The sequence below is a fragment of the Pristiophorus japonicus genome, chromosome 20 (genome assembly GCF_044704955.1).
Source record: "Pristiophorus japonicus isolate sPriJap1 chromosome 20, sPriJap1.hap1, whole genome shotgun sequence".
NCBI lineage: Eukaryota > Metazoa > Chordata > Chondrichthyes > Pristiophoridae > Pristiophorus > Pristiophorus japonicus.
The window spans coordinates 52,044,751-52,070,350 of NC_091996.1; the positions used below are offsets into that span (position 1 = coordinate 52,044,751).

At 44.0% G+C, this 25,600-nt stretch overlaps 1 long non-coding RNA gene and 1 pseudogene across 4 annotated transcripts in view; one reads left to right on the forward strand and one right to left on the reverse strand.

The window, feature by feature from the left end:
• Nucleotides 1-25,246, forward strand: part of LOC139232929 (uncharacterized) — a 27,089-nt gene extending 1,843 nt beyond the window's left edge. Inside the window, exons 1-3 of one of the 4 annotated variants that reach the window (XR_011588112.1) lie at nucleotides 14,810-14,838; nucleotides 16,261-16,404; nucleotides 23,724-25,246. This is a non-coding gene — a long non-coding RNA (uncharacterized lncRNA). The other 3 variants (XR_011588111.1, XR_011588110.1, XR_011588109.1) reach the window with 3 other exon arrangements.
• LOC139233207 (5S ribosomal RNA) lies at nucleotides 18,713-18,831 on the reverse strand (annotated as a pseudogene).
• Nucleotides 25,247-25,600: the final 354 nt, after the last annotated feature.

Below are 25,600 nucleotides of genomic sequence, written 5' to 3' on the forward strand. Positions count from 1 at the left end.
GGAGGAGGGGGGGGAAGAGGGAGGAGGAGGGGGGGAAGAGGGAGGAGGGGGGGAGGGGGGGGAGAGGGAGGGGGAAGAGGGAGGAAGAGGGAGGGGGGTAAGAGGGAGGGAGGGGGAAGAGGGAGGGAGGGGGAAGCGGGGGGAGGAGGGAGGGGGGGAAGAGGGAGGGGGGGAAGAGGGAGGGAGGGGGGGAGAGGGAGAGAGGAGAGGGAGGGAGAGAGGGAGAGGGAGGGAGAGAGCGGGGGGAGGGTCGGGGTCGGGTCAGTCGGGGGGGGGGTCTCGGGTCGGGGCTTGCGGGGGGGAAGCGGGTGTCGGGGAGCGGGTCTCGGGTCGGGTGGGGCGGAGCGGGTGTCTGGTCGGGGGGGGTAGCGGGTGTCTGGTCGCGGGGGTCGGGGCGGCGGGGGGGGAAGCGGGTGTCGGGGAGCGGGTCTCGGGTCGGGGTGGGGCGGAGCGGGTGTCTGGTCGGGGGGTGGGTAGCGGGTGTCTGGTCGGGGGGGGAGCGGGTGTCTGGTCGCGGGGGTCGGGGCGGCGGGGTGGGGAGCGGGGGTCGGGGCGGGGGGGGGGGGGAGCGAGTGTCGGGTCTGGTCGGGCGGGGAGCAGGAGCTGGCCGTGGGAGGAGCCTCATTCACTTAGCCCCAGTGAGGCCATTGGGCCAGGGCTAGGGGCTGCGTGCTTCGGGCCCCTCCCACACAGTTCGGCGCCTGGAGCTACTGCACTTGCGTGCCGACTGTAGCGCGCATGCGCAGAGGTCCCGGCACTGTTTTCAGCGCCGGGACCTGACTCCGCCCCCCCACAGCTCGTGCTGGCTGCGCCGATGGCCACAGGACCTGTAAGTCAGTGGAGAATACCGAGGATTTTTTTAGGCGCCGTTTTAGGCGCGAAAAACGGGCGCCCAGCTCGGAGGGGCGCCTGTTTTTTTTCTTGTGGAAACTTGGGCCCATTAATACAACTGAAAATAGTTATAATCACAAAAAAATAAGCATTGTAATCAATGTCAATCCACCACCTGTGAATAACCAGATTTTAAATGACTGAAAATGACTTTGAATGCACAAAACTGATTGCAAGTTACATAGGGGTACGGTAATCAGTTTCTTAGTAAATTAAAAACAAAAGCCTTTTAAATCCTTTCAAAATGTACCTATTAGTGTCCTTGCATTCAAAAGATGCAAATTAATTTTTGAAGCTTCTCTGAAGGCCTGCAAACGCGCACAATTAAACAAAATTCTCAATGGTGATTAATTCGATCTGGGGGTGTGGCCAGTTTTGTGGCGGGGCCGGCTTCTAATGCGATGTTTTTAAACTAGCGCAAAAGATTGCGGAAACTCAATTTGCGAGGAACGCAATTTGCGTTTAAAATTCATAGATCTTTTCCGCTGGGTTCTGCCGAATGATAATGAAAAAGATAGCGCAGCCAAGCGGAAACTCCAGGCCCTAATGTCGAATGTGACATTAGACACAGAATATTGTAGGGTGAGAGTGGCAGACACAACCCATGGGATACATCAATTAATGAATTTGCTGTTCAGGATAACACAACAGGAAGCATTGTCTTGACATTTCATGATGAAGCACACTGAAGCACCAAAAGACATCACTGGTGGTGCTGAGCCATCTAATTTTTTCAATAAATGATCATGACAGGTTGCTGCTTTTTAATGAAACAACATTCAAATGTAGGCAAGACAATCTCCAGTGAGAGGTCCTTGCAGCAATTTTACACCTGTGGTGGCATAAACGTGCTACAAAAATCATCCTGTAGAGTCACAACATCATAATCTGCTTGAAAATAAGAACATAAGAAATAGGAGCAGGAGTAGGCCATTTGGCCCCTCGAGCCTGCTCCGCCATTTAATAATATCATGGCTGATCTGATCAAGGTCTCAGCTCCACTTCCCTGCTCGCTCCCCATAAACCTTTATTCCCATAATGCTGAAATATCTGTCTATCTCCGCCTTAAATATATTCAATGACCCAGCCCCCAGCCTCCACAGCTCGCTGGGGCAGAGAATTACACAGATTTAAACCCACTGAGAGAATAAATTCCTCCTCATCTCAGTTTTAATTGGGCGGCCCTTTATTCTGAGACTATGCCTCCTAGTTTTAGTTTCCCCTATGAGTGGAACTATCCTCTCTGTATCCACCTTGTCGAGTGCCCTCATTACCTTATATGTTTCGATAAGATCACCTCATTCTTCTGAACTCCAGTGAGTATAGGCCCAACTTACTCAACCTATTTTCATAAGTCAACCCCCTCATCTCTGGAATCAACCTAGTGAACCTTCTCTGAATAGCCTCCAATGCAAGTATCTCCTTTGTTAAATACAGAGACCAAAACTGTATGCAGTACTATAGGTGTGGCCTCACCAATACACTGTACAGTTTTAGCAGGACTTCTCTGCTTTTATACTCCATCCACCTTGCAATAAAGGCCAACATTCCATTTGTCTTCCTGATTACTTGCTGTACCTGCATAGTAACTTCTTGTGTTACATGCACAAGGACTCCCAGGTCCCTCTGTACTGCAGCACTTTGCAATTTTTCTCCATTTAAATTATAATTTGTTTTTCTATTATTGCTGCCAAAGTGGATAACCTCACAGTTTCCCACATTATACTCCATCTACCAAATTATTGCCCATTCACGTTGACTGTCTCTATCCCTTTGCAGATTTTTGTGTCCTCCTCACAATTTGCTTTCCCTCCCATCTTTGTATCATCAGCAAATTTGGCTACATTACACTCGGTCCCGTCATCCAAGTCATTAATATAGATTGTAAATAGTTGAGGCCCCAGCACCGATCCCTGCGCCACCCCACTAGTTACCGTTTGCCAAACGGAAAATGACCCATTTATCCTGACTCTCTGTTTTCTTTTAGTTAGCCAATTCTCTATCCATGCTAATATATTACCTCCAACCCCATGAACTTTTATCTTGTATGTAGATGAATGCCTCCTTACCGCCAGTCTAAAAGCTGGAACCAATATATTGGTCCCAAAATTGCGGTTGGTCGCACAGCTATGGAGTACGCCACTGACCTCCGAAAAGAATTCACACCTACCTTCTGCAAGGCCCCAGTCGTAGACTTACTGTTCAGTGCTACGGAGTTGTGCGCAGCATATTGCATCACTGAGCCCAGCAGCGCAGCGTACAGGCTATGCTTAAAAGAGACGCCTAAAAAATTTGTCAAAACTAAGCCACACCCACAGAAACTCCTTTCAGTCTTTGGAGTCGTCTTAAAACTCATGCGGCCGAAAATTTGTTCGGGGACGGTAACAGCCGTGAGACGGAAGTTCCTGCACCAGGTGTAGAAGTCTCACCCCGCGAGCTGTTTGAGCTTAGCGCCCTCGAGAGGAAGTGGAGCGCAAAATATCACAATCTACTTGCTCTCAGGGGCGGGGCGAAGCCTCAATTGGACGAGAATTTTCCAGCGCGATGCAGTAGGATGCATAGTGCTCGCGGGAAGATAGGGCTCTCCCCTTTCATTAAAGGGAAGGGCCAAGCTGCCGATTCTGCCAGAGGGTCACAGGGCTTTTGCTGGACCATCAGGGAGTGGGGTGCTGTGGCAGCAGCCCGGCACACAAATGGAGTGCCGGGATGCAAGACCGCAGCACGGAGCCCGGGAGCCGCAATCAAGGCGGCCGCAACTGGTAAATCTTTTGAATTCCTCTATGCTGCACCTGCTCTTTAATTTTCGCCCTGCGCGCGGCCTACAGCCACCGCTGTATGCATCCCGTGAGGCTATCCCAGGCATCCCCCGCGGCAACTTCACGGGGCGCTGCCGGACTTTGGCTTTGGAGCAAAAATGGGTCACTGCGCACGGTGTTGATGTTTTCTTCACCGGCGCAATGGCCCGGGGTGCTACTGGTAGGAGTGGAGCGTCACCGGTTTGTGCCACCGCTAAACTCCTGCGGGAGCTGGTAATGGCACCATGCTCAGGCGAAAAGTTGTTTGCACACAGTTAGCTCCCCGGAAGGTACAAATGACCCAAATTTCTTCCCCCAAGACTTTTAATTAAATGGCAAATTGTTCCTTAGAGAACAATACCTATTTCATTGCGAGACAGTTACTGAATGCTTTGAACGAAAACAAATAGGGAAGATAGAATTGTTGGCAAAATATGTAGAACTGCAGAGTTACGAAAACTGCTCCTTGGGACTTTATTTCATACAACAGCATTTTGTTAAAATTATGTAACAAAACACCAACACGTTGATTTTTGAAATGCAGTATCTGTATATAGAAACCCTTTGTTCTTTATAGAGTCTTGTACACATTTGTATTTCAGACAATATCAACATCTCTTGTCTTTAAATTTTCTTTATCAGCATTTCCCGGACTAAAATTTTAAAGTTCCTATATTTTTATTTCAAATATGAACACTCAAATTCTTTGAAATGGAGCACGTAAATGTAAAATTTATTAGTGCAAATTTTTTTGGCAACTTTCAAAGTGCCAGGATTGTAGGCATTGGCTCCCCAAGGATTGTTGGACATTATCTGGACATTGCCTTTTAATATTTCTCACTGCTGAAAAGCTGGAAGCCTGTTTGTGGGAAGGGCCAGGTACTTTTCCATGTTGTACTTGAAATCCACACCTGATGGGCGGGAATGGTTTGGGAAGACAATGGCCAGGATAAGGCAACTCATCACAGGTAATGGGGATGGAGGGTCCATTGTTAAGCAATGTGAACTTGTCAGAGTTAGATCAGATATGAACTGATCGGTGAGCAAGCCATTACCTGGATGAGATAACCCTGAGAGGCAGGAAACCAGAACAATAGAAAGCCAAAAAGCCCCAGACTGGTTGGAAGCGAAACTCCATACCCGCCATCAGTGGAATACCCAGAAGCCACATGAACAGGAAGCCTCAAAACAAGGACAAACTTTATTGGGCCAGAAAAGGCAAACAAACTGGGGATATAAAAGGGGACTTGTGGCCACATCGCTCTCTCTTTCTTGCTCTCGCTTGCTTCGCCTCTACAAGAACGAAGATAAGAAACCTGAAGAGACTCGTTTTCACCAGGAGAAGCAGCGAGTAAGCCAACGAATCGGTGAGCCACATCCCTGCCCACGCATCTTTATGATCACAACCACTCTGTGAGAAAGTGTCGTGTGTTCTCCCAACCAAGCCTTAGAAGAGTTTTAGGGGGGAGGTGTTGCTGCGAGACCATAGGGGTACACCTAGCCGGTCGTTACAGATTCGGTGGTACACTGTGGCTCTGAGCAAAGGATTTAGACTTTGGGTACTTTACGATAGGGGCGGTTTAGACATGCCAGGGTATTGGATTGTAGTACATCGTCACTGTGTTTACTTGTAGTTTTGCTGTGTTGAGGTAACTTTAATAAAGCATTGCCGATTGAGACCGACATATTTGTCCTTAACTCATTCCTCTGTTCAGCACATTAATCACTCCCAGGTCGAGAAATATTGTAACATGGGGGTGTGTCGAAAACACCTAAGGGAAACCACTTACAGGATACAGGACAAAAATGCCTGCATGGTCTCCAGAGTTTCTTCAACAGTGAAACAGGCTCCTGTGCCTCCCTTCACTTACTGCTGTGCAGTTGGTGAGTATATCCCCATTGGTGCAGATCATCACCTGAAATTGCGATCGGAGGCTTCCTGGGAGCAGGTGCATCCAACCTGCAAAAAGTCTACACACTTACCCAATAGTCCCTGAGGTTCAGACACTTGCGCTCTTGGGCTCTATGCATAGGCCTGCGAAGAGTCCCACAGATCCCAGGGGTGCATGCAGTTTGCAAGCGCCCCTGGGATCATTTGGTCCTGTCCAACCAATGAAAGAATGTGGATCCCCATTCATACTTATGGGGATTCCACATGTATGGAATTATTAAGTATAAATGGGAATACCCCCAAAAATACACATATATACAAAATACATTTTTGAAAATATCACATTTATAATTAATCAATATGGCATTTAATTAAATATTTAAAACAAAAATGGAATTCAAATTTATTTTTTTAACATTTTAAAGGGTCTAAAAATACACTTACTTATTTCACAGGTTTTTTAAAAAAGTATAAATTATTGAAAAAAATTTATTTTTCTGTCCTTTAAAAGTCTTACGCTGGTAAAAGCAGGCATTTTACTTGCTTTTATCAGGTGTAAGAATTTCACGGTCATTCGCTGGGCAGAAGTTGGGCAAATAGCCCAGCTCTCTGCCTGCAGAGGGCCTTTTCCCAAGAATGTGTGTGATAGGTCAGATCGCAAATTCCGGGTTTTAGCGCATGCGCTTCACATGCCTAAACCTGGAACATGCGCAGCCACTGTGGGTGGGAGTGCAGCTCATATGCATCCGTTGGGGCTGCAAATGACGTGCCTCTATGTGAAGTGTACCATGACAGATCCTCAGGACCTCAAATGTAGCAATCTCCCGAAATACTCCCGGTGCCATGTGCTAGTGAGTAAAGAAATAGGAGGATAGAGCAAATGAATGCGTGGCTGGACAGATGGTGCAGGAGGGAAGGCTTTAGAGTCCTGAGGCATTGGGACAGTTTCTGGGGGAGGTGGGACCTGTACAAGCCGGAGGGGTTGCACTGCAACAAAGCCAGGACCAATATTCTTGTGGTGGTGGGGGGAGGGGGGGGGGCACGTTGCTGGTGCTATTGGGAAGGGTTTAAACTAGTTTGACGGGATGAGAACCTAGAGTAGATTTAGAAGGGGGATGGGAAGCAAAGTTGGGATTAGAATGCAGAAAATAAGAAACTGAATTTGAAAGGCAGAGGAAACAAAGACTAGAAAATAGACAATTAGGGAGTTTGGCAGGGCTAAATGGTATATACTTTAATGCAAGGAATAAGGCAGATGAGCTGAGAGCACAGACAGACAGTTGGGAGTATGATATTATAGCTCTTACTGAGACATGGTTGAAAGAAGGGCAGTTATGGCAGCTCAACATTCCTGGTTACAGGGTTTTCAGATGGGATAGAGAGGGGGTAAAAAAGGAGGGGTGTTGTGGTATTGTTAAAAGAAACAATTACAGCTGTGTGGAAGGATGATATAGAAACATAGAAAATAGGTGCAGGAATAGGCCATTCGGCTCTTCGAGCCTGCACCGCCATTCAATGAGTTCATGGCTGAACATACAACCTCAGTACCCCATTCCTGCTTTCTCGCCATACCCCTTGATCCCCCCCAGTAGTAAGGACTATATATAACTCCTTTTTGAATATATTTAGTGAATTGGCCTCAACAACTTTCTGTGATAGAGAATTCCACAGGTTCACCACTCTCTGGGTGAAGAAGTTTCTCCTCATCTCGGTCCTAAATGGCTGACCCCTTATCCTTAGACTGTGACCCCTGGTTCTGGATTTCCCCAACATTAGGAACATTCTTCCTGCATCTAACCTGTCTAAACCCGTCAGAATTTTAAACGTTTCTATGAGATCCCCTCTCATTCTTCTGAACTCCAGTGAATACAAGCCCAGTTGATCCAGTCTTTCTTGATATGTCAGTCCCGCCATCCCGGGAATCCGTCTGGTGAACCTTCGCTGCACTCCCTCAATAGCAAGAATGTCCTTCCTCAAGTTAGGAGACCAAAACTGTACACAATACTCCAGGTGTGGCCTCACCAAGGCCCTGTACAACTGTAGCAACACCTCCCTGCCCCTGTACTCAAATCCCCTTGCTATGAAGGCCAACATGCCATTTGCTTTCTTAATCGCCTGCTGTACCTGCATGCCAACCTTCAATGACCGATGTACCATGACACCCAGGTCTCGTTGCACCTCCCCTTTTCCTAATCTGTCACCATTCAGATAATAGTCTGTCTCTCTGTTTTTACCACCAAAGTGGATAACCTCACATTTATCCACATTATACTTCATCTGCCATGCATTTGCCCACTCACCTAACCTATCCAAGTCACTCTGCAGTCTCATAGCATCCTCCTCGCAGCTCATACTGCCACCCAACTTAGTGTCATCCGCAAATTTGGAGATACTGCATTTAATCCCCTCGTCCAAATCATTAATGTACAATGTAAACAGCTGGGGCCCCAACACAGAACCTTGCAGTACCCCACTAGTCACTGCCTGCCATTCTGAAAAGTACCCATTTACTCCTACTCTTTGCTTCCTGTCTGACAACCAGTTCTCAATCCATGTCAGCACACTACCCCCAATCCCATGTGCTTTAACTTTGCACATTAATCTTTTGCCTTCTGAAAGTCCAAATATACCACATCAACTGGTTCTCCCTTGTCCAGACTACTGGAAACATCCTCAAAAAATTTCAGAAGATTTGTCAAGCATGATTTCCCTTTCACAAATCCATGCTGACTTGGACCTATCATGTCACCTCTTTCCAAATGCGCTGCTATGACATCCTTAATAATTGATTCCATCATTTTACCCACTATAATTCCATGTTTTCTCTCTCCCTCCTTTTTTAAAACATAGGGTTACATTGGCTACCCTCCACTCATTAGGAACTGATCCAGAGTCAATGGAATGTTGGAAAATGACTGTCAATGCATCCGCTATTTCCAAGGCCACCTCCTTAAGTACTCTGGGATGCAGTCCATCAGGCCCTGGGGATTTATTGGCCTTCAATCCCATCAATTTCCCCAACACAATTTCCTGACTAATAAGGATTTCCCTCAGTTCCTCCTTCTTACTAGACCCTCTGACCCCTTTTATATCCAGAAGGTTGTTTGTGTCCTCCTTAGTGAATACCGAACCAAAGTACTTATTCAATTGGTTTGCCATTTGTTTGTTCTCCATTATGACTTTCCCTGATTCTGACTGCAGGGGACCTACGTTTGTCTTTACTTACCTTTTTCTCTTTACATATCTATAGAAACTTTTGCAGTCCGTCTTAATGTTCCCTGCAAGCTTCCTCTCGTACTCTATTTTCCCTGCCCTAATCAAACCCTTTGTCCTCCTCTGCTGAGTTCTAAATTTCTCCCAGTCCCCAGGTTCACTGCTATTTCTGGCCAATTTGGATGCCACTTCCTTGGCTTTAATACTATCCCTGATTTCCTTTGATAGCCACGGTTGAGCCACCTTCCCTTTTTTATTTTTACGCCAGACAGGGATATACAATTGTTGTAGTTCATCCATGCAGTCTCTAAATGTCTGCCATTGCCCATCCACTGTCAACCCCTTAAGTATCATTCGCCAATCTATCCTTGCCAATTCACGCCTCATACCTTCAAAGTGACCCTTCTTTAAATTCAGGACCATGGTCTCTGAATTAACTGTTTCATTCTCCATGATAATGTAGAATTCCACCATATTATGGTCACTCTTCCCCAAGGGGCCTCGCACAACGAGATTACTAATTAATCCTCTCTCATTACACAACACCCAGTCTAAGATGGCCTCCCCCCTCGTTGGTTCCTCGACATATTGGTCTAGAAAACCATCCCTTATGCAGTCCAGGAAATCCTCCTCCACCGTATTGCTTCTAGTTTGGTTAGCCCAATCTATATGCATATTAAAGTCAGCCATGATAACTGCTGCACCTTTATTGCATGCACCCCTAATTTCCTGTTTGATGCCTTCCCCAACATCACTACTACTGTTTGGAGGTCTGTACACAACTCCCACTAATGTTTTTTGCCCTTTGGTGTTCTGCAGCTCTACCCATATAGATTCCACATCATCCAAGCTAATGTCCTTCCTAACTATTGCATTAATCTCCTCTTTAACCAGCAATGCTACCCCACCTCCTTTTCCTTTTATTCTATCCTTCCTGAATGTTGAATACCCATGGATATTGAGTTCCCAGCCCTGATCATCCTGGAGCCACGTCTCCGTAATCCCAATCACATCATATCCGTTAACATCTATTTGCACAGTTAATTCATCCACTTTATTACGGATACTCCTTGCATTAAGACACAAAGCCTTCAGGCTTGTTTTTTTAACACCCTTTGTCCTTTTAGAATTATGATGTAGTGTAGCCCTTTTTGTTTCTTGCCTTTGTTTACTCGGCCTTCCACTATTGCTTTTTACCTTTCTACCATCTGTTTCTGACTCCATATTACTTCGCCCTATTTCACTGCATAGGTTCCCATCCCCCTGCCATATTAGTTTAAACACTCCCGAACTGCATTAGCAAATGTTACCCCCAGGACATCAGTTCCTGTCCTGCCCAAGTGTAGACCATCCCTTTTGTCCAGGTCCCACTTCCCCCAGAACTGGTTCCAATGTCCCAGGAATTTGAATCCCTCCCTCTTGCACCACTGCTCAAGCCACGTATTTATTCTACCTATCCTCCCTCTACTCTGATTAGCATGTGGCACTGGTAGCAATCAAGAGATTACTACCTTTGAGGTCTTACTTATTAATTTAACTCCTAGCTCCCTAAATTCAGCTTGTAGGACCTCTTCCCACTTCTTACCTATATCGTTGGTACCTATATGTTAGAAGGATCATCAAATGAGGCCACGTGGGTTGAATTGAAGAACAAAAAAGGGGTGATCACACTGCTGGGAGTGTACTATAGACCCTCAAACAGCCAGAGGGAGATATAAGAGCAAATATGTAGGCACATTTCTGAAAAATGCAAAAACTATAGGGCAATAATAGTATGGGATTTCAACTACCCTATTAACTGGGATAGAATTAGTGTGAAAGATATAGAGGGTGCAGAATTCCTAAAAGGCCTAAAATCTTTTTTTAGCCAGTATGTAGCAAGCCCAAAAACAACGACTTTTATTTACATAGTGCCTTTAGCATAGTAAAACATCCCAAGGCGTGTCACAGCAGTGTTATAAGACAAAACAGATCAATTTGAGCCATATAAGAAGAAATTACGGCAAATGTCCAAAATTGTGGTCAAAGAGGTAGGTTTTAAGGAGCGTCTTAAAAGGAGGACAGAGAGGTAGAGAGGCGGTGGACAAGGGAGGGGGTGGTTCTGGAGTAGTTTTAAGGAATGAAGCTAGGGAGGTGGAAGGTACATCAGTGGGAGAGCATTTTGGTGCTAGTGATCATAATTCAGTTAGATTTGGAGTAGTTATGCAAAAGGACAAAGATAGACCAAGAAAAAAAGTTCTAAATTGGAGTAAAGCCACTTTTACTAAGCTGAGATGTGATTTAGCCAAAGTGGACTGAAAACAGCTATTTGAAGGTAAATCTGTGTCAGAGCAATGAGAGGCATTCAAGGAGGAGATTCTGAGGGTTCAGAGCAAGTATGTTCCCTTAAAGAAAAAGGGTGGTATTAATAAATCTAGAGCCCCCTGAATGTCAAGGAGCATACATGGTAAGATAAAGAAAAAAAGGGAGGATTATGACAGATACCGAGGGCTCAAAACTGCAGAAACCCTAGAGGAGTATAGAAAGTGCAGCGGTGAAATTAAAATGGAAATTAGGAAAGCAAAGAGAGAGCATGAAAAAATGTTAGCAAATAAAAATCAAGGAAAACCAAAAGATGTTTTATAAATACATTAAGAGCAAGAGGATAACTAAAGAAAGAGCATGACCTATCAGAGACCATAAAGGTATTCTGTGTGTGGAGGCGGAAGACATGGATATGGTTCTTAATGAATACTTTGCATTGGTTTACACAAAAAAGAGAGGGGCGATGCAGACATTGAAATCAGGGAGGAGGAGTGTGAAATATTAAATGAAACAAACGTAGTGATGGAGGAAGTATTAAGGGGTTTAGCAGCCTTGAAAGTGGATAAATCTATCCCAGGCTGTTAAGAGAAGAAAAAAAGGAAATAGCAGAGGCTGTGACCATCATTTTCCAATCCTCTCTGGCTACAGGTGTGGTGCCGGAGGACTGGAGGACTGCTAACCTTTGTTTAAAAGGGAGAAAGGGATACACCGAGTAATTACAGGCCAGTTAGCCTAACCTCGATGGTGGAAAAATTATTGGTAAGATTTCTGATAAATCCTCATTTAAAAAGACACGGATTAAGCAAAGACAATTAGCATGGATTTGTTAAGGCAAGGTCATGTGTGACTAACTTGATTGAATTTTTCGAGGAGCTAACAAAGAGAGTCGAAGAGGGTAGTGTGTTTGATGTAGTGTATATAGATATTAGCAAGGCTTTTGATAAGGTCCCACATGGCAGAATGGTCATGAAAGTAAAAGCCCATGGGATCCGAGGCAAAGTAGCAAGTTGGATCCAAAATTGGCTCAGAGGCAGGAAGCAAAGTGTCATGGTTGGTGGGTGTTTTTGTGACTAGAAAGCTGTTTTGAGTAGGGTCTCACAGTGCTCACTACTAGGTTTTTTGCTTTTTGTGGTATATATCAATAATTTAGACTTGAATGCAAGGGGTATGATTAAGAAGTTTTCAGATGATACAAAATTTAGGTGTGTGGTTGATCATGAAGAAGAAAGCTGTCGACTGCAGGAAGATATTAAGTAACTGGTCAGGTGGGCAGAACAGTGGCAAATGGAATTAAATCCAGAGAAGTGTGAGGTAATGCATTTGGGGTAGGCTAACAAGGCAAGGGAATACATATTAAATGGTAGGACACTGAGAAGTGTAGAAGAACAAAGGGACCTTGGAGTGCATGTCCACAGATCCCTGAAGGTAGCAGGCAAGGTAGATAAGGTGCTTAAGAAGACATACGGAAGCCTTTATTATCCGAGACCTAAAGGCTAATAAAGGCTTCCATATGCCTTCTTAACAAGAGCAGGGAGGTTATGCTTGAACTGTATAAAACACTAGTTAGGCCACATCTAGAGTACTGCATGCAGTTCTGGTCACTAGAGAGGGTACAAAGGAGATTTACCAGGATGTTGCCTGGACTGGAGAATTTTAGCTGTGAGGAAAGATTGGATAGGCTGGGTTTGTTTTCTTTGGAACAGAGGACGCTGAGAGGAGACCTTATGAGGGGCCCAGATAGAGTGGATAGGAAGGATCTATTTCCCTTAGCAGAGGAGTCAACAACCAGGGGGAATAGATTTAAAGTAAGTGATAGAGGGTTTAGCGGGGATTTGAGGGAAAATCTTTTCACCCAGAGGGTGGTGGGGGTCTGGAACTTACTGCCTGAATGGGTGGCAAAGGTAGGAACCCTCACCACATTTAAAAATTACTTGGATGTGCACTTGAAGTGCCGTAACTTACAGGGCTATGGACCAAGAGTTGGAAAATGGGATTAGATTGGATAGCTCTTTGTCGGCTGGTGCGGACACGATGGGCCAAAATGACCTCCTTCCGTGTGGTTAATTTCTATGATTCTTCTTCTATGAGATCACAAGTTCAGGATTTAGCACAAGCGCATGCGAAAATCCTGAACCTGCAGTCAATTTCAAAGGTGGCATACCCACCACAGAATCTGCCCCAATGTCTCAGAATCCAAGAAGAGATAACAAATACATGTGAGATTTTAAATTCATTCTCAGGATGTGGGCATCACTGGCAAGGCTGGCATTTATTGCCCATCCCTAGTTGCCCTCGAGAAGGTGTTGGTGCGGGTTCTTCTTGAACCGTTGCAATCCATGAGGTGAAGGCACTCCATTTAGTCAGGGAAAAATCAGGCTAGGTTTATAATGAGCATCCAATTCAATATCACCCATTTTACACCATCACCCATACTTAAAATGACCCCAGTGTGTGATAAAGGCTGTGAGCCTTTGAAGGAACAGTAAACTCTTCCTTATTCACAGGAAATTGAAGCTTTCACTGGGTGTGAAATGCAAATATCTCCATCTCATGCCTCAAACGGTTAATGGGACATCATCAGAGATGAAATGGCTTTCAATATACTTATGATGGAGGGCTGGTGTTGTCACATCTCCTGTGGTTCCCAGTCCTATTTTTGGGAAGGTGAAGGGTTGTGTTCCTTTAAATGCATTAAGGAAAGTTACACCACTGTCAGAGATCAGAAATATTTCTCATTTCCAGGCAACCATTGCTTGTGTAGAGCTCGTTCAGGTACAGCACAGCAAAATGCAAACTGATGCTTCTCTGATTGAACAATGTGTCTTAACCCTAACATCAGAAGAAGAATGCCCTTTACTGCAGTGAGGTGACATTTTCATTTCCCTCACCAGCCACCCCTGTGGTCTGAATGCAACTGTGGCATGGCGACGAGGAACTGGATTGAGAGCACCTTAACTCATTTGGCGGAAAACTTGTACAACTGGCTGAAAATAGAGCGACTCATCTCCCGAGTCTGGTCTAGAATTGAACCAACGTCAACCATGCTTTCTGCTGAATAACAACTTTAATGTGGGAAAGCATCCCAAGGCGCTTCACAGAAACATTTTTAATCTGAACGTTATAATTTTAACATACCTGCCTGCAGGGAAACTCATGTTTAACTCTCAGTCATATAATGCACAAAAGCCGCAGAACGCAGACTTAAATTCAGGACTGGAAGTGTGAACCAATGTAATGTAATTACATGTAACTTTTCTGCAGACATGTACTATATACAGACACAGTAAACACAACACATTTGAGTTTTTCAATGAATTGAAATACATCTCTGAATTTACAATTGTTTCAAGTACCATAGAGGCAAAAGTGGGGCCATGTTCAGGGGAGCCTGCTGTCAAGATTCTATTCCACATTGATATTCTATTCCAGCTCATGCATGGTACCAGGCTCTCAATGGATTTTTAGTTGTTAAAATCTTTTACGTATTTAAGTTTTGAGTGACAAAATAAATTAGAAGCACTATTTTGCAATGTCATCAACAACATTTCTTTTTAAATGGAAAAACAACATACAAATAGTTAGCTTCATCTTATGAATTTTCAAATCCTTCAGAAACAAAAAGGACTCCTGACTTCAAGATTAAAATTGTTTTGAAGTGGTTATATTAGACATTGCATCTCCATGGAAACACAGAGGAGCTTTTGTAACATTGGCCCGGAATTTGTTGGAGCAGGACACCTCACGGTGAGCACTGCAAGTTTTTTTTCCTCACCCTTCAGCTTTAATTAATTTTGCATCGCACATTGCTGGCAGCGCAAGCTGATAATGGCGCAGCCAGGCGATCAGGCACCTGGGCCCTTGGTGAGTGACGGGACTAACAGGGTATCTCCTTAACCAATGAGATTTAAGGATTTGAATGGTTAGCAAAGCACTGAAGTGGCAGATTGGACATCTGATTATTTAGACAAAGTTTATGAAAGTGTCACCGAATTGCATGCCTATGGAACATGACACAAAGATATGAAGAAGACAGCATCCTGCCCAGGGTACAGATTGTTTTTAAAAATTCATAAAATTCAGGCACCGAATGCAGCTGCTGCCTACAGAGGAAAGCGAGATATCTCACAGCAATTCACAACAAATCAAATCTGATGATCTTCCTCTGCTGCTGGTCAAAAACTTTTTGTGCTTTGCCAGTCAGTTACCAGCTCATATTCTCAATCGGCGACACTTGAGTCCAGTACAGTCTCTCCAAACTGCACTCGATTTCCTTTCAGTTCTATCGTTTAGTTATATTCATCAATAACAACAACAACAACTTGCATTAATATGGCGCCTTTAATGTAGTAAAACATCCCAAGGCGCTTCACAGGAGCATTATTAACATTTTGACACTGTGCCACATAAGGAGATACTGGAGCAGAAAGAGGTAGGTTTTACGGAGTGTCTTAAAAGGAGGAAAGAAAGGCAGATAGGCAGCGAGTTTAGGGTGGGAATTCCAGAGCTTAGGGCTTTGGGCAGTTGAAGGCATGCCGCCAATGGTGGAGCGATTAAAATCGGAGATGCTCGAGGCCAGAATTGAAAGAGTGCAGATATCTCAGAGGGTTGTAGGGCTGGAGGAGAATACATTTTTATTCTCCATGAAGGATTTACTTAATTTTAGAATTTCCCCTGTTTAACTTGCATCTTGGTTGCGTGCTTAATGCGGCATGTGCAGAATAATTATTAATTGCTAACTGGTTTCCAAGTGGAAGGCTATTGGTTACATAAATTACCTCATTAACAGGGTCCTTACACAGTGGAATAGCAGTCTTAACTTTCTGCAGCGAGCTTAACTTGATTTTACAGCCAAAATGCAGCAATTTCTCACAGGGAGGTTGACTGTGAGCTCCAGTCTTTGCAAGACTAACGGCAGAGCAGTGCAAATCATCGAGCAATTTGTGGCGAATCGCAACTTAGTGTATCTCTTCTTCGCAACAATTTTTTTAATGCAGTAATATGATGTGTGCTGTGAACTTGCTGTTAATTTTGAATCAAATTCTGGGCCACTGTGTTCTTGTGTGGGGAGGTGGGGGGAGTGGGGAGATCTGGGTTTGAATGTAATTGAAGAGAACTCGCTGCTTGTACAAGATCTGTCTGTTTATTTCTGCTGCAATCTTGTTTCAGCATCCATGTTATAACTTTTTGATGCTGTACCTGTCAAAGAGTTACCAGTGAACAATATTACATCCAGTGGGTGAGAGCTCAGATGAACAGGACCCCAAGAAAGAATGCAAAAGGCAGGAGGCAACAGAGCAGAGTAGCACCGGGGTAAGTGTTGACCACAAGGTGATAGGAAGGGACAATATGTATGAATATAAAGGGGCTGCAGGAGGGGTCAAAACTAAAAATCATGGTTTAAAAACTAGTATTAAAACACTCTACCTAAACGCACGCAGCATTCGAAATAAAGTAAATGAGTTGACAGCACAAATCATTTCAAATGGGTATGATTTGGTGGCCATTACAGAAACGTGGTTGCAGGGGGGCCAAGACTGGGAATTAAACATACAAGGGTATCTGACAATTCGGAAAGATAGACAAGGGAAAGGAGGTGGGGTAGCTCTGTTAATAAAGGATGATATCAGGGCAGTAGTGAGAGATGATATTGGCTCTAATGAACAAAATGTTGAATCATTGTGGGTGGAGATTAGAGATAGTAAGGGGAAAAAGTGACTGGTGGGCGTAGTTTATAGGCCCCAAAAAATAACTTCATGGTAGGGCGGACAATAATCAAGGGAATAATGGAGGCATGTGAAAAAGGAACGGCAGTAATCATGGGGGATTTTAACCTACATATCGATTGGTCAAATCAAATCGCACGGGGTAGCCTTGAGGAGGAATTCATGGAATGCATACGGGATTGTTTCTTAGAACAGTATGTTACAGAACTTACAAGGGAGCAAGCTATCTTAGATCTGGTCCTGTGTAATGAGACAGGAATAATAAACGATCTCCTAGTAAAAGATCCTCTTGGAATGAGTGATCACAGTATGGTTGAATTTGTAATACAAATTGAGGGTGAGGAAGTAGTGTCTCAAACGAGTGTGCTATGCTTAAACAAAGGGGAATACGGTGGGATGAGGGCAGAATTGGCTAAAGTAGACTGGAAACACAGACTAAACGGTGGCACAATTGAGGAACAGTGGAGGACTTTTAAAGAGCTCTTCCATAGTGCTCAACAAAAATATATTCCAGTGAAAAAGAAGAGCGGTAAGAGAAGGGATAACCAGCCATGGATAACCAAGGAAATAAAGGAGAGTATCAAATTAAAAACCAATGCGTATAAGGTGGCCAAGGTTAGTGGGAAACAAGAAGATTGGGAAAATTTTAAACAACAGCAAAGAATGACTAAGAAAGCAATAAAGAAAGGAAAGATAGATTACGAAAGTAAACTTGCGCAAAACATAAAAACAGATCGTAAAAGCTTTTACCGATATATAAAATGGAAAAGAGTGACTAAAGTAAATGTTGGTCCCTTAGAAGATGAGAAGGGGGATTTAATAATGGGAAATGTGGAAATGGCTGAGACCTTAAACAATTATTTTGCTTCGGTCTTCACAGTGGAAGACACAAAAACCATGCCAAAAATTGCTGGTCTCGGGAATGTGGGAAGGGAGGACCTTGAGATAATCACTATCACTAGGGGGGTAGTACTGGACAGGCTAATGAGACTCAAGGTAGACAAGTCGCCTGGTCCTGATGAAATGCATCCCAGGGTATTAAAAGAGATGGTGGAAGTTATAGCAGATGCATTCGCTATAATCTACCAAAATTCTCTGGGGAGGTACCAGCGGATTGCAAAGCAGCTAATGTAACGCCTCTGTTTAAAAAAGGTGGCAGACAGAAGGCAGGTAACTATAGGCCGGTTAGTTTAACATCTGTAGTTGGGAAAATGCTTGAAGCTATCATTAAGAAAGAAATAGCGGGACATCTAGATAGAAATAGTGTAATCAAGCAGACACAACATGGATTCATGAAGGGGAAATCATGTTTAACTAATTTACTGGAATTCTTTGAGGATATAACAAGCATGGTGGATAGAGGTGTACCGATGGATGTGGTGTAGTAAGATTTCCAAAAGGCATTCGATAAGGTGCCACACAAAAGGTTACTGCAGAAGATAAAGGTACGCGGAGTCAGAGGAAATGTATTAGCATGGATAGAGAACTGGCTGACTAACAGAAAGCAGAGAGTCGGGATAAATGAGTCCTTTTCGAGTTGGAAATTGGTGGTTAGTGGTGTGCCACAAGGATCGGTGCTCGGACCACAACTGTTTACAATATACATAGATGACCTGGAAGAGGGGACAGAGTGTAGTGTAACAAAATTTGCAGATGACACAAAGATTAGTGGGAAAGCGAGTTGTGTAGAGGACACAGAGAGGCTGCAAAGAGATTTAGATAGGTTAAGCGAATGGGCTAAGGTTTGGCAGATGGAATACAATGTCGGAAAATGTGAGGTCATCCACCTTGGAAAAAAAAAACAGTAAAAGGGAATATTATTTGAATGGGGAGAAATTACAACATGCTGCGGTGCAGAGAGACCTGGGGGTCCTTGTGCATGAAACTCTTTGAGAAGCCTACTGCACCTGGTATTCCCAGGCAGTCTCCCATCCAAGTACTAACCAGGCCTGACTGTGCTTAGCTTCCAAGATCAGACAAGATCGGGCACTTTCAGACTAGTGTGGCCGTAGGCTCCCTGTGCATGAATCCCAAAAAGTTAGTTTGCAGGTGTAGCAGGTATCAGGAAGGCGAATGGAATGTTGGCCTTCATTGCGAGAGCGATGGAGTACAAAAGCAGGGCGGTCCTGCTGCAACTGTACAGGGTATTGGTGAGGCCGCACCTGGAGTACTGCGTGCAGTTTTGTTCACCTAACTTAAGGAAGGATATACTAGCTTTGGAGGGGGTACAGAGACGATTCACGAGGCTGATTCCGGAGATGAGAGGGTTACCTTATGATGATAGATTGAGTCGACTGGGTCTTTACTCGTTGGAGTTCAGAAGGATGAGGGGTGATCTTATAGAAACACTTAAAATAATGAAAGGGATAGACGAGATAGAGGCAGAGAGGTTGTTTCCACTGGTCGGGGAGACTAGAACTAGGGGGCACAGCCTCAAAATACGGGGGAGCCAATTTAAAACCGAGTTGAGAAGGAATTTCTTCTCCCAGAGGTTGTGAATCTATGGAATTCTCTGCCCAAGGAAGCAGTTGAGGCTAGCTCATTGAATGTATTCAAATCACAGATAGATAGATTTTTAACCAATAAGGGAATTAAGGGTTACGGGGAGCAGGCGGGTAAGTGGAGCTGAGTCCACGGCCAGATCAGCCATGATCTTTTTGAATGGCGGAGCAGGCTCAAGGGGCTAGATGGCCTACTCCTGTTCCTAATTCTTATGTTCTATGTTCTTATGTTCCCTCTGGTGTATACCAATGTATTTGCATCAGTGACGCAGACAGTGCGTGTTCAGAGTGTTCAAACACACTCCAAACTTTCTATTTAAAAAAGAAAATTAATGAAACTAGTCCTTCTTTGATAGAACACAGAAACAACGGATGTTCTTCCATAGCTAATCAGTTCCGCAATTCCACCAACGAAAACTGATTTGCTGCGCTTCCAAATGTTCACTGGGATATTATACTCAATACAGTAACAATGTAATTGATCGAGCAGTGATTTGGACGTCATGCTTCAGAGTCTTTGTCTGACAGGACTTATTTTTCTTTTCATTTCAATTGTTAGATTAATGGAAGTAATAATGTCACAGTTTGGACCTTAGTGAAATCCTTATTTGAAAAATTGAACATTGGAAGTAGTTTTGGTTATTCTGACAAGCTCAAATCCAAACACATGCACACCCCCAAAAAATCCTGCCTGCATCACTGCTACCCATGACTGAGATGAAGAATTCATATGTGGGGAAGGAAGGAGGACCATGGATACAACCCACCATTTTATGAATAGAGTACGTCGCCAACACACAACCTGAAATCACACTGCCAAAGACAACGAATGGCACTTCAGTGTCAAAAACAAAAATGCAGTAAGCCATCTCTTGCATGCTTGCCTGGAACACAACGTGATTTTTCTTTTTATCTCTCGCTGGGTTGCACCCAGAAATTGCCTTTTTTGAAGGCCACTTCTTTCACAACCATCATTGCTTTAAAAGCGTTGCCAAAGCTGCCTAGTTAAAAGTACGTGAGGCCGAAATTTAGGGTCTCAGAGAGAAACGTTACTGCCCATTTGGGGCAGAATCCAGTGGCCACCACCTCGTCACCAAATGGCCGACCCGACCCAAATTCAGGTCGGGGATTTTGCTGTCGGGACCCGATTCCGCCCCGATCCTGATGACTGCCGCAAGCGAGTCATCAGAACGCGCACCCGCCGCTCTCCCTCATTGGAAAAATAATCTCTCCGAAATTCAGCCAAATACATCAATCCCCCGCCGCGCAGTGTGCCCGACAGCTTTCTGTTGGTGCACCTTATCCATGGTGAGTGGTGCGGCCTAGCAGCGTGGTGACCCTTCAAGAGGTAGGCCCACTGCCGCGGCCGCCATGTATTAATTTTGGCCGGCCGATATCCCGATTGACTGGCAAGACAGTGCCCTCGGGTTCGGTCAGGCCGCCAACGGGCAACCTCACACCCCCTCTTGATGCCAGGGCGTTTGCCCGGCTGAAACCCTCTCTGGTGGCCCATTGGCTGAAGATAAAAACTGACAGATTCTCTTCCCTTTAACGGAGGGGAGACAGCGTGGTGACGCACACATGCTGTGATGTCACCACCACTCCACCGCTGATTGACAGTGGCGGAGTCCCAGTCCCGACTGAAATTCAACCCCTGCCTGTCGATCTCCCGCCCCCACTATGACTAACTTCTGGTGGGATTTAGAAAAATTTCAAAATCCCGAAAATCAATCCTCCGGCCGCCTCCGAGATCCCAGCGATAAGAGCACGTCAGAAGGTCATAGGTGCGGCAGTTTTCTGGTGCACCTGAATTTTGGCCCCCATGTGTCTCAATTAGGTGCTGAGGAAATGCTCTGCACCTTCGAAACGGAGCTCACCAGAACCCAGCTGTGATCCGAGGAAATGCTTTGCGTGCTGATGTGCTAACTGCAACCTTGCTACCTTTTGACTTGTGAATGTTCAATTGATCCAGGTCACTGATTGGAGCGACTTGGAGCATGGGCAGGTACATCAGGAGCGGCGAGGTCGGGGTGAAGGAGTGACAAGGTCGGGGCGGAGGACCGGCAAGAGATGGTGGAGCGACATGATCGTAGCCCAGAAGAGGCAAGGGGCCAGGGGCAGCATGCGATATGTGTGTGCACTAGGTTCATGCAGCAGAGCTGGTCTCCAGTCATCTTGGTTAATCCTTGCCACTGGACCACAACCTAGCTTTGTCAAGCCCGTGTGGTGACTGGTGTGCAACGGCCACCACATGTTAAAAATTCCAAGCACAGGCATTCTCCACCCTTCAACATGTAGTTCAGGACCTGGAATATTAGGCCCTTCATTGAAACACCTGTGAACTCATTCCTTTTTGGTGTGGAAGCAAGTCATCCTCGATATGAGGGACCGCCGATAATTAACATTGTATCTGACAGGTGATCACAACTGTCTTCAAGGACATTTTTACTTTCGACCCTTTGTGCTCACATCATTCCAGAGATATTGTAAAAACATGATTCCTGTACACATAATACAGGGGTTGTGCAGTTCTTTGAATAATACCAAAGTATTTGTTGGGGAGTGACAGAGAGAACAGAATAAGCAAGAGGAGAAAAGTATCACTATACTGATGTAAAATTAATCAAGTTTAAATTCAAAAATTGACTTCACCTTCTTCCCTGTTAGTGAAATTTATCAGTAGCAAAACAGAAAGTCTGTTAACCATTAACTAACTCAGAACTTGATCAAGTTTTGAATAAAGTGCTCTCCAGATAGCATGAAGCTTCCCTTTTGTTTATGCGGCTTGTTACAGCTCTCTATTCAGCAAAACGCCACAACTCTTCACTATGGAGGACAAAATGGATGCTGTTCTTCATGAGCTTCAAAAAAAGTAAAACATAGGAAACTAAATGATAAACAAACATTGAGATTAACAAGATGATGATAGTGCCATTCACAGAGCTTCCAACACTTACCCCCCGCCCCCCAAAATTGTTCCACAATGTCAAATTCATCTCCTGTTTTGAGAACATACATATCTCATTTTGCTCCTTTTCTGAAATCAGAATCAATGAAGAAATCAAGAGAATCTTCTGTCCCTTTACTACCTTTGCAACTAAAGACACTTTTTTCTACATGGCTGCTGAGGCACCAGCAGATATTCAAATAGGGATGTGCAATCTCTGAGCAGCTGAACTTTGCCTTTTAACCACATTTGTTTGTCCTTGGTCACTACAGGTGAGCCTGCAATATAAGGTACAGTTTTCAGACACTCTTGGAGGTCTGAAATTTACCTGTTCTGACAATGTCTAGACTACCACATCCCTGCCTTCAATACCAAGCTATTCATTTGAAATTTGCTTCAAAGTACAAATTATTGGTTAATCTCAAGTCAAATGGATCAGTGTGCACAATATTGTTAATCAATTTATTGATCATTGCAAATAAGACCAGCAGTCCTTAATCAAACTTCAGAGTCCCAAAGTGTTATTCGAAGTAACTTCCATAAGAGAAACAGAATTTGGAGTTGGCGCTGTAAAGTAAACCATTCCCAATTTCCTTCAACCACGAAGCTATACAGAGTGTAACCCAAGTTGAACCCACACAGTTGATTTAAAACTTGGATTATTTATCACTCTTTGCAATACTATTAAACAAGCAGCAGCCATTTAGCCCATCGTGCCTGTTCCAGGCATATTTATTGACATTGTTTTTTGGGTGAGGATCCCTTCACCAGGTAATTTTTGGTTTTTTTGCTCCCTTCTTCTACTTTCGTGTCGCTGAGTGCTAGGAATCATGTCTGCCCAAATGGGTAGGGTGGTCATTGACTATTAAGCCATTGACAACAGGATTACCAGATCTTAAATCATGATCTCCTTGTGACAGCATGACAGAGTTTGTTAACACACTAAGGGGGGTGGGGGGGTGGAAATCAAGGGACAAAACATGTCTTGCAACTCTGTAATGTCGTCTGCTGATACTCCACAACGCTGCAGGACATTATCATCTGCTCAGAAGAGATTTCTATCATTTAAAATGTTGGGGACAATACTTTAAACAGTATTTAAGTATCAGAGTCTACAACTTCACCACTGTTCCTCCTACTTTTGCTCTGTAATATTGGGCGAGAAGTTCGGTTTTCAGCAAAAACAGTATTTTTACGCCAAAATTACTGTTTTCGCTTCACGACCATTAGTTTGCCCAATATTCAGCCTTTAATTTGTGCAGAGGTAAAAATCGGCATTGCACGAGGATTTGCAAACCACGAATTTCAGTCCGGTGCTGGTAGCGCTGCAAGAGGCCTTGGGAGGGGGGATTTAAAAAAAAAAATCGGAAAAAAAAATTTGCAAAACATTCACAAAACCCTTACCTATTAAGTCGCTGAAAAAGAATTAATAAAGACTTTAACTTACCTTTTTTGCAGGTCTTCATACTTACCACTGCTGTCAGGGCTGCACCGCAGGTTTAACCTGGTCGATATTCTGGGCGCAGAATACGGGTGCGGAGAGTGCCAAATTTTGGTCGAAAATACTATTTCAAGAGTTGCATGGAGGCACTCCTGTCCCCGGTGGTATGTGGAAAGCGCTGCCGAGAAAAGGTCACCGAAGTTCCCGCCGACTGGAATTTTCACCGCGAAGGATGAAATATCGCCAAAAACCCAGTTGCAAAGTCAGCGTATTTCAAGCCCTAACTGTTTAAAATTCTACAATTCATGATGGAATGGACGACACAGCATGTTATGCCATAACATGGGCAGGATGGTATTTTTGTTAAACAATTCTGCGCAAATAATGAGATGTGTGATATATTCACAGAGCACAAGCATACACAGCTTTCTAACATGGCAGGCAGCTCTCAGAAGTCTCCGGAACCTCATGCTTCTGTTTAATTATTAACTCTGTAGTTGAAGTACACAATACATCCACATCCACATCCACAGTGTGGAGCTACAACATTACAAGCTCACAGACATTACACTTCTCTCTCTTTAATGAAGAAGTTATTATCACAACATCATACATAACTTGCATGTTTATACATAACACAGGATATAGACTTATTTTTTTCCATATTTACAAATTTAACTTAACCACTTGTTTTCTGTTTCGAAGAGGATACCTTCGCTCTCGAACAGAACCTTCCAAACATGGTGTTGAATTTACTCTCATTCGAGGCTCATCCTGAGGAACGTTTTCCTCCATGGAATTTCCTTGATTCTTATTTGAACTCACTCTAACTTCAGGCTCTTTGTTTTCCTGACTCGGACTCAGATTTAAATTCTGATTTTCTCGTGGATTTGTTTCCAGTGCACTGGATGTAGGATATGCTACTGGTATATCAAAACTATCTGATGAGCAGAAATAATTGAATCATTCCCACCTTCAACTCTTTCCATGCCTGCAGGCAAAATATCAATATGAACAAACCTAACCTGTCCATTATCAAACATATTTACCAAATATGAGGACCACATAGCTTCCTAGAAACCACTTTAACCATTTATGGTGACGGTTCTTCACTCTCACCTTCTGATTTAATTTCACACTTCTCTCTTTTACTCTACCTCTATCATCATTCTCTTTCTGTTTTAATTGTGTCTCTTCTACAGACTGTGCCAAATTTGGTTTTGACAACGAGAGTCTGGTTCATGGCTGTTGTTTGAGAAACAACTCTGCTGGTGTTCTATCAGTAGTTGTATGAGGAGTATTATGATATGTAATTAGAAAATTAGCCAATTTGTGATCCAATGACAGCTGTTGTTTCTTTGGATTTGGATCCAACATTTGTTTTATGAGGGCACGTTTTATAATTTGTACAGTGCGTTCTGCTGCACCATTCGAAGCAGGGTGGTACGGTGGAAGGCGGTATGTTTCACCCCATTTTTGCTCCCCCGTGCAAATTCTTCGGAACAAAATTGTGGTCCATTATCCAAAACAATTTCTTCAGGGAGGCCAAATGAAGAAAATAAACTTTGAAAAATGGCTAATGTTTTACTTCTTGTTATTTTCCATATTGGAAATACCTCAATCCACTTAGAATGGCTATCAATGAACAATTGTTGTCCTCCTAAAATAGAAAAATCAATATGTAGCCTTTGCCACACCCTGAAAGGCCATTTCCATGGCTGTAATGGTTGCTTACCGATTGACATGTCGTACACTGACTCATGATGTACTCTATATCTTTATCAAGACCTGGCCACCATAAATAACTGCGTGCAAAACTCTTGGTCAAGCACATTCCCAGGTGCTGGTCATGGTCATGGAGGTCCCCTAATAATTTGGACCTGAATTTATTTGG